This window comes from Copadichromis virginalis, linkage group LG10 (genome assembly GCF_057382275.1).
Source record: "Copadichromis virginalis isolate Kocher_CV1m ecotype Utaka linkage group LG10, C_Virginalis_male_GT1.1, whole genome shotgun sequence".
Taxonomy (NCBI): Eukaryota; Metazoa; Chordata; class Actinopteri; order Cichliformes; family Cichlidae; genus Copadichromis; species Copadichromis virginalis.
Window position 1 is genome coordinate 28,536,973 of NC_140627.1, and position 9,820 is coordinate 28,546,792.

The window sequence follows — 9,820 nt, forward strand, 5'->3', positions numbered from 1 at the left end:
CAACACAGATAAGTCTTTGGCAGAGAAATACGACAGGATGAAATTGTGCCTGCTTTTAGTCTCACAGCACTAAATATACTACGAAGAGGGTATAATGATGTAAGATAGAGGTCTCATTGGAAGACCACTTCCAGCTCGATCTCAGAGTCACCATTTAAAGATCATAAATCTGAACAGTAGTGTCCACTGTGTATGAGCACATTTCACAATGGTTGGGATGAATATAAACAAACAGATGAGCTTTATTTATATTTTATAAAAATCTGCATTGATGCAAAAGTCCACTTTTTAAAAAAAAAAAATGCATACTATCTCCATATGTCTGTATCTTTGGGTTTCCCCCCTTAGAGGTCACTGTTTGTAAAGTGCAAGCAAAGGCAACTGCTTTTGTTTCTTTAATGGCCCCAGAACAAGGAAATCAGACAAACTTCCATGTTTTAACATCTAGATAACAGAAATGACGTCCATGCTGCAGTCAGAAAAACTGAGGTATAGTAGAACTACTTCTCTGGAACAGCTTATCATTGAATATATTATAAACCTTGTTTGTCTCGTTATCACAGGCAATCGTGAGTTAAGGAGAAAGAAACTTTGTTCCTCTCATATAAATGCACTGTGCTTATCCTTATTATATACACTGGTGTGTTACACCATGTTTTTCATTTTTTGTCTATTTTTATTATGTATTTGTAATCTCAGGGGGGTTTCTTGCCTTGTGTGTTTGTTTGTTTGTTTTTTCACCATTAATTGAAGGTTACCAAGGCAACCGGAACCTGGATTCAAAGTCATGTGGGACGAGCGAGTTGCTTCCAGTTTGTACGCAGCTTAACAGACTGACAAAACAATACAAGTGGGAGTTATTGTTTTCTAAATGCTTGAAGAGACTCCAACACAGACACAATGGATGAGTCCAGTTTAATATCTGGAAATAGTAAATAAGTCCTAGCAGATTGAACTATTAAGAAACTATTTATTTCTGCTTTAAATATGCTACTTAATGCTATAGATGACTGCTATGTTAAAATGGACCAATGGGACTGATTTTCTTTAGTTTCTTTATGAGGTTGCTGCAAGTGGCTCCTAAAGAAACTGCAGTTTTTTTGCCACTTTGGTTTTCACATTGATTGCAGGCTAACACCATCATTATGCTGCACTTCTAGTGGTTGTGTGAATAACTGATTTTTCACATGGGTCCCAGTTTTTGTCCCATCTTAGCAAGCTGAATCTCCCAATGCTTTTCATTTATTTTAAATCAGAAACATTCACATTGGCAAAACACATGAGGGTAGGTTATCAGACACTGAAAAACACAAGAGGATAAGACAGAAAATACTGACGGGACAAATTAAGTAACACAAACTAAAGACTCAGAAATACTCAAGATAACATGAAGATCAACAAACTAAACTTAAACACAAAACAACAAACTCAATTTAGTTAAAAAAAAAAAAAAAAAAAAAAAGATAGTCAGACCCAGGATAGTGTAATGTTGTTTCAGGATGTCCCATCGTTTCAATAAATATGACTAGTACATCGAGAGAAATCTTCAAGCAAGCCTTTGTTTAATTCCATTAAAAGAGTTAAACAAGCGTTCTTTGATAAATACTTAATGTTTTTGCACTTTCTCCATCAAATATTCGCAGAAAGATGAACAAACTTCTTAGATTTCAACCCAAGATTCAGTCGTCTTCTGTTTGTTTTAAATATACATTTCATCAAATGGAAAAACATCTTGTGTATGATTTTGTCACCATACAGGCTTGTCAAATGGAATCTTGTAGATCTGTACTAAAGTTTAAAACCTTTTTAAAATTCAGTTTTATGAGCAGGGAGTGGATGAACAGGATTTGTTTGTTATGGGGTAAACAAGCACCAAATAAATTCGCAAGTGGTAATTCTGCACTCTGATGTCAATGCACCTCATTAGCAGAACTCTGCAGGGCATCGAAACAGTACGCAGCCACTCATACCAATCGACTGCCAAGACTTTACATAACAGTGCTGGCTTGCATAGATTTAAATGTATTTATTGTCAGATTCTTGACAGCTGGGGAAACATGTCAAGAGTCAGAGGCCTAATCTCTTCTTGTCAAATGACATTTGTGTTTTTCTGTAGGATTATAAAGTAATTTATTTTAAAAAAAAATCTTTGCAGAAAAAAAAATTGACAAGGAATTACACAATTACCCTTCAAAGGCTGTAGCACAAGTAAGGAAACTTATTAATACTGGAGTTAGGCAATTAGAGTGGAATAAATCATGCGGACTGCATGCAGATTGATTCAGTGTGTGTGCATGTTGGTTGGAAAAAAGTGTGTCTGTCTGTTTGGAGCGGGGTCATGGGGCTGACTTTGTAAGGAGCACAAGATAATTGTTTGTGTGTACAGCACATTTGATTGTGTGTGTGTGCACGTGTTCAGGGAGGGCGGCATGACTAAGCAAATGTGAATGCCTCTAATCCAGTTTTCCACTTAGTAAGTTATTATCCTTCACCTTGGAACGGGAACAGACACATTTTTCACTGCCTGATCCAGCTTGAAGAAGCAACACAGTGACCATGGCAGCCAGAGACCGCAAGACTCCCTCCATCAAATGAAAAATAAATAAAAATAACATTGAAGCTCTCACTGGGGAAATGTCTAAAACAATGAGTGCCTTTTTAATATAAAAAATTGTAACGTCGTCCACTTCAGCGTCTTGCTAGAATCGACATTCAATCTGAACTCCTCTTTAAAATGACCACGCAGACAAGAGGGGTCAACTTCACGGACTTTACTTAGGCTGCTGAGAAAATAACATAAAATGCCTTTAGAAGCAATGAACAAAAATTAATGCTAATCATGAAACAAGAATACACAAATTAGTTTAAAAAGTCGAGTGTTGATTCTGGGAATCTGGGACTAAATCTGGGACTCTCTGCCATTTCACCTTAGAACTGAAGAAGCTTCTCGGATGAGAGGTGAAATGTCTTCAAGCAACTTAAAGAAGTCCAGACGCTTTTCTTTGAAAGCTCCTTTGACAATGAACAAAAAGGAAAAAATACACAATACCAGTGCAAAATAACTTGGCTAGTTTGGCTCAAATACTTGTTTGTTCATTACCAGGAAGAAACCAGAATTACAAAACGACAATGCCTTTAAAGACCATCTTAAGTCAAACAATGGCAATTGCAGCAGAGAGCAGGAGATGCTTTTCCCCAAACAATGACAGACTCTTTTTGATGACATCATGGAACAGAGACAGATTTGCAAACATGTTATCCCAAGTCATGTCAGAAGATGGTACTAAAGAGCAAATCCTCTCAGGGGGAACGTTTATCTAGCGATAAGGTGCAACAGAACAAAAATCTTAAGTAAATAGGTAAAATAAAGGATCTAAACTGATTCAGCAGAAACAGATTAGTCCACACATCCTTCTTCCTTCTCAAATTCTACATCAGGGATGCCAAATGGTATCCAGGCATTCCTTAGAATTTTGTGTCAAGTAAACATTATTCAAAGAAAATATACGAATACAGGAAACTGATAGAGAAACAATCCTTTAAAGGCAAAGAAGCAGCAAAGAAACACTGGACTTTTTTTAACTAATTTGTGTATTCTTGTTTCATGATTAGCATTAATTTTCTTCAGCAGTAGTGCTAAGTTTGACTTAGTCATATTTGATCTCTCATCATCATTTTAATTTTTCTTATATAGTGCCAAATACCAACAAAGACCCCACAGTAACACAGACAAAAACCCCAACCATCAAATGGCCCACTGTGAGCAAGCATTTGCAAGAGTGGGAAGAGAAAACTCCCTTTTAACAGGAAGAAACTTTGGCAGACCCAGGCTCAGGGAGGGGCAACCATCTGCCGCTATCACTTGGGGATGAGGGGAGGAAGACAGAACACACTGACGTCTTTTACTTTGGGCGTCGTCCAGCAAATCTCAAATCTCTTCTGCATCCTTACAAACAAAATTTCGATATGGGTCAAACTTGTTTGCCTTATATTATCATGAAAGGGGCTACTCCACACACTGTCATCATGGCTCTGTTTGTGTCATTGAGCATACCTGTTCACTAATTATTGATGTAGACCTGGAAAACTCCACACAGAAGGGCCCCCAGACAGATGATGTATTCGAACCCAAGACCTATGCTGGATTTTGCAGGAATGTTGGTGTACTGGTCAAACTGCGATACTACATTCATCAAATTGCAAAGTGCATTACTATATACGATGTGGCTGTAGCTCAGGAGATAGAGTAGGCCATCCATTAACTGGAAGCTTTCACATTGAGAACGGGATCGAAACACAAAGTATCCTTCAGCGACCCTAACCCCAAGTTTCTCTCCATTGGAGTTGGTGTGATGGCTAAGGAGAGAGGCTGAGAAGCGGGCAGGTGATCCACTATAATGTGTGTGATATTGAAAGTCCTAAATAAGCAAGCATTTCAGTTAGTTTCTGTGAATTTTTAAATGAAGTAAAGTAGGCCTGTCTCAATTTTCACAGCCTCGGAGGGGCTGGTAGAGTTTTTAGTGTTATGTATTGAAAACTATTATCTCTGTGTGTGTATTATTTCTCGTATTTTACCAAACATTTTATTTTTATTTTTGCAAAAACATCAATTTAACCATCACCAAAGTGATGGCTACATGTAAAATAAGGTTAGATAAACTATAAAGTTAAATAAAGTAACTGTGTGTGTGTGTGTGTAGAGCTCACCCAAGATAGATAAAACTTAAAAAAAAAAAGATTTACTACTGCTCACATTATTTATGCAAGATTTCAAATATTTTATTTGAAAATCCAAAGACACTCCGGCTCCTACGGCATGCTAAAATGGCCACTCATTGTAGCTTATTTCAAATTCGTCAAACAAGTCAAGAGATGCGGGCTTGCTTTCATCAAGAATTTCTTGAAGTGGATCAACGTTGTCAGACTCCACATGCTGAATTAATGAACCTGTAGGTTCTGATTCGATTTCTCTTCCACTGGTGGCTGCATTGTCTTCTTGGATCGAGTGTTTTAATTCAGACGACGTAGTCGCATGGCCAAGCATTTCTCTGTTCTTTCGAATCTCTGAGATCAACTTTGTCACTTCTTCGGCCTCAGTTTCTTTATCCTTTAACTCCTTCAGCAGCTTTTTGTAGTTGGTCAATTTTCTCTTACACCCACATGTGAATGGGTGCTGAAATGCTGTCAAGGGCATTTCTGTTGAAGCAGATGGATAAATGTAGCCCCTATAACGCAGGGTTTCCCTTCCAGTCCTCTTTGTATAGACCCCAATACTGCCAGGTGCCGGAGGTCCGTGATATGAAGGCAGGTCAGCCCAAGCTTTTGGCATTTGACATAGCAAATATTTTTTCAACGAAGCTGTGGAGCAATAGCACAGAAATATGGTCAATATTTCTCCTCAGGTAAATGATAGAAAGTTTGGTTTACTTTTGGGGGGGTTTCTTTGTTTTGTTTTTTTAAAAGCATCACCAGGTTCATATTTTTATTTCATACTAAAATCCAGTAACAAATGCTTAATGTTAAAGTTAAGTTTTTCAAGAATTTCTTCTAAACAAGACTTAAGTCAGTTGGCTGAAACCCAGCTAAAACAAACACACACGTGTATGTGTACAGATACACCAGTTTGGCTGTTTGTTTGTTTTTTCAGTAAAAATGTTTAAGAATATGGGGTGAAAATTAGTCTTTATTTTTATCTCTACAAATTCAAAGTGCTGCAATCAATAAATAAAATGTGAGAATGACTTCATGAGTGTTCACCAGTACTAACATTTTGAAAGCTCTGTGTTGGTGATCTCCACAGAGAGGCTTAACAGTGTGTCATCGACACAGAATACAACAAACACTGTGCTACAGCAAAGTTACCGCTTACCTGGAGCATCTTGGCCAGAAGTTGCTTCCATGAGAGCTGATTTTCCCCCAAAGATGCCCTGCAAAGTGTTAGTTGTGTTTAACAGAAGAGCAGAAGTCACCCAACATCAAAAAATGCGCAATCTGCAATCAGATGTAAACAAACCAGTTGCCTAGCAACAATAGAAACTAATTTATCAACTACAGTCTGAACACTCTTTAGGGAAGTTATTAAGGACTTGGACTAAGTTTGTTATTAAACAATCACAGTGCTCTTGGTCAATATAAAATGTTATTAAAGTCAAGCTGAGTATTTAACCTGCCGACGTCATGTGCGCCAACCCTAACCTTAATCCTGGCCTTACCTACTTTGGGAGAGCAAGACCTTACAGGATCTTACAATACCTAAATCTGAAATATCTATAGAGATGATTCACAATATAAAATTAAAATTAAATTAATTTTTGTCTTTTTATGGATTTCCCCCCCATACTTTAACAGTACGATTATCATACCTATCATGTTTTTGTGCCACTTACAAGAAGATGTATCCACAACATAGACCACATAATGGCCATTTTGTTGGTTTCAGTCGGTTGTCGTAGTGTAGGACTTACACTGGGTAAAACAAGAATTGAACATGTCACCAATTTTCTAAGTAAATATATTTCTAAAAGTGCCATTGACATCAAATTCTTACCAGATGTGGGTAAAAACCCATCAAATCCACAAATGCAAAAAGGTCAGACCATAGATGTCCATAAAATGAGTTATGCGTAATAATGAGAAATGTCAGGTAAACTGTATCGAAGCTATAAACAGGTGCAAAAAAGACATAGAAAGTCATTGCACCACTTAAGATATATCAGTAATTAGAAAGCATTTCTGGCATTTAGTGTAAACTGATTTCAGTTGGTTCAGTCCCAAATGATGGACAATCCAAGGACCACTTGTAGAGAGCTACAGAAAGACCTGGAATCAACAGGTACAATTGTTTCAAAGAAAACACACAATGCACTCAACCAACATGGCCTCTATGCACGCTCTACTGGTCGGATGAGACCAAAACTGAACTCTTTTGATGTCCTCATACACACTATATTTGGAGGTGAAAAGGTACTGCATATGACCTGAATAACACCAGACCAACAGGTCAGTTTGAAGGTGGGATCGTGCTGTTTTTCATTATATAACACTGGCACGCTTCATATAAAGGAGGGAAGGATGACTGGAAAAATGTATCATGACATTCTTGATTTAAAAAAATAAAAATAAAAAATTCTGCCATGTACCCAGATGGTGAAGATGAAACAAGAGTGGACTTTTCAGCAAGACAATGATCCCAAGCACACAGCCAAGGAAACTCTCAACTGGTTTCAGAGAAAGAAAATAAAGTTGCTACAAAAGAAAATATGTCTTCAGATATTTGTTGGCCTAGTCATGACACATCCGTGGTGTTTGCATTTCAGTATTCTTTAGCTCGGACATGTCTCTGAGCGCTTGCACTTCTGGGAACTCAGGGTAAGACAATGTTTAAGGATAATGGGTTCCTGGGAGCGTCACGTTTGAGTCTTCTCAAATTTTCAGCAGCTATTTTGCATCTTTTTTCTTGTGATCCTGTTGACTTCTTGGAACAAAACACCTGATGATCATGCCCTAATATCTTAGTAATTTCAAGAGTGCTGCATCCGCCTGAAAGTCTTTTTTAATTTTCTTGTCTTTTAGAGTCCGTCAGATCTCTTTTCTTAAGCTCATTTCACCAAATGTACTCATATGTTATACCAGCCCTCTGCATGTGCTCCTACACTACATCCATGAATCTTTTCTGCAATCTTCTAACTTTAACTTCTTCTAGCTCCTCTCTAACTTTATCATCTAAACTGCTCAGCCCAAGCTGTCATCAGATACAATAATCTCTAATCTCCTCCATCCTGGTCACCACCAATGAAAATCGTAGAAAATCGGCCTGTTGTCTTTTAGTCGGGTACCACCATTTCCAAACCATGCATCATAGCAGGTCATCACCACAAATCACCCCTGACACCTGTCTCCACCCATCCACCCTGCCTGTACCCTCTTCTTGTCCTCTCTTCTGCACTGTCTGTTTCTTTGGATGTTTAACCCCAGGTATTTTGACTTCATGCACGTTCACTGTCTATGGTCCTTGCATCTTCAGTGTTACACTTGCCTCTCTCATTGACACACGTATATTCTGTCATACCACAACCGGCACAGAGGCGGGGCTGAACAGGTGTTTGGAACGAGTGGCCGATTGTGACTCTTCTTATGTTTCAGTGACAGTCGAGGAAGGGAGCAGAGTGACTACTGAGTGGGAGTGTCTGTGTCCCGTGCGTTTAAGCCGAAACCACGGCTATAATAAAATAAGTGTGTGTCACTATACCCACGGGGGGTGTGTGTGTGTGTGTGTGTGTGTGTGTGTGTGTGTGTGTGTGTGTTGGGGTCCGACGTCACAGTCTGGTCTCAAAAGTGAAGCCAAAATTTTACCAAACCAAAAGGTTTTTTTGGTGGTCCCAAAATTCATGAACCGAAGCTTGATGATGAGTTCAAAATGAAACAGAAGACGAGGACCCAAACGCAGACTCAGACAATGAGCTTAAACTGAACAATTTATTATGAGACTGCTGGCAGTAGTTCAAAGGTAATGTTAGGGGAACACTGGAAAGTATACAGTATGAGCCACTATACTGAGAAGGGCAATCAGGGAAGTGAAGACAAACAGGAGTAGAATGAAAAACAGGTGAAATAAGTCACAGAAGACAAGCCAAGGGAAACAAAACTAAAAACAAAGTACAAGAAATATTAACTCTCAAAATAAGCAGGAAGGGAGATAAGTGAAAAAAAGATACAAGAAGGAACTAAACACAGGAGGATTCATGCAAGAGGATCAAGCACAGAAGGAGAACTAAATTTTAAAGGTATTAGGATCAGCAGGACTAAATACATTAAAGGAGACAAAATGCATGAAAAAAAAAAAAAAATACTAGGTAAAGAAACACAAAAAATATTTGAATTAATAACACTGGCAATCCAAAACAACTCCAATACTTGGTAAACCAACCCGGGACCATAAGAAAATGAAAAATTTAATCTGAGCATGATGGGTAACTACTGTTGGTCCTTGCAAAGACAGACAGAAACTTGTACAAGTGCAAAAACAAAGTGCCTCAAACCTTTTTTAGCACGCCAGCCTCGACCTTTTATTTTGAACCAAACTGACAGAAATATCTTTTAATGGATCTTCTGGTTTGTTTTCAAAGTAAAACACATTAAAACAATTTTGGTTGGAAATGGTTATAATTGCAGACATTGTGTTGATAGATTATATTATTATTTTAAAAAGACAAAGACTGATGTGTATCAAAAAAAAAGATGAGCAAGGTTAAACAAGATTTCATATCTGAAATAAGTGTGAAAAACGAAAAGAAAAAAAAAACCCTGTTTGTTATCATACGATGTATCATTTCCTTTGAGAAACAGGCTGCAGAACCTGAACATTTTACCTTATGCAAATATATATTTAGCCATATTTATGATAATTTGGTAATAATAGTGCAAAACTTGTGTCTTTGCCCTCACCTCATCTGTCTTGTTGTCAGTCTCTTGTCTGTGATGTGGTCCTAAAAGTCTCCTTCTCAGACCCAGTGTAAATGGTGTATCCTCGGCTCCTTATCAACTAAGTCCACCCACTTAGAACAATTACTACAGCCTTACTACACAATGTTAATCGAATCACAAGGGTTTTAGTCCTTTTACAGCAAATCTGTGTCCCAGGTCTCTTATTACCTGCTATCAGCCTCAGAAGTGGTCCATTTAGCACTAATTATACATTTAATATGCCAAATATAGAAAAAACAGAACATAAACATAGAAAAAAGCATATTTGCTAAATGTCAGTATACTATCAATGCCTTTTGATCACGTTGAGCTTCACAGAGCTGCTAGCTTGGCTGTA

At 37.9% G+C, this 9,820-nt stretch overlaps 1 long non-coding RNA gene across 1 annotated transcript; it reads right to left on the bottom strand.

Moving 5' to 3' along the window:
• Positions 1-5,023: 5,023 nt before the first annotated feature.
• LOC146700729 (uncharacterized) lies at positions 5,024-6,016 on the bottom strand. Its single transcript, XR_014922679.1, has 2 exons — positions 5,870-6,016; positions 5,024-5,358 (listed from the first exon to the last, which is right to left on the bottom strand). It is a non-coding gene; the product is annotated as an uncharacterized LOC146700729 (long non-coding RNA).
• Positions 6,017-9,820: the final 3,804 nt, after the last annotated feature.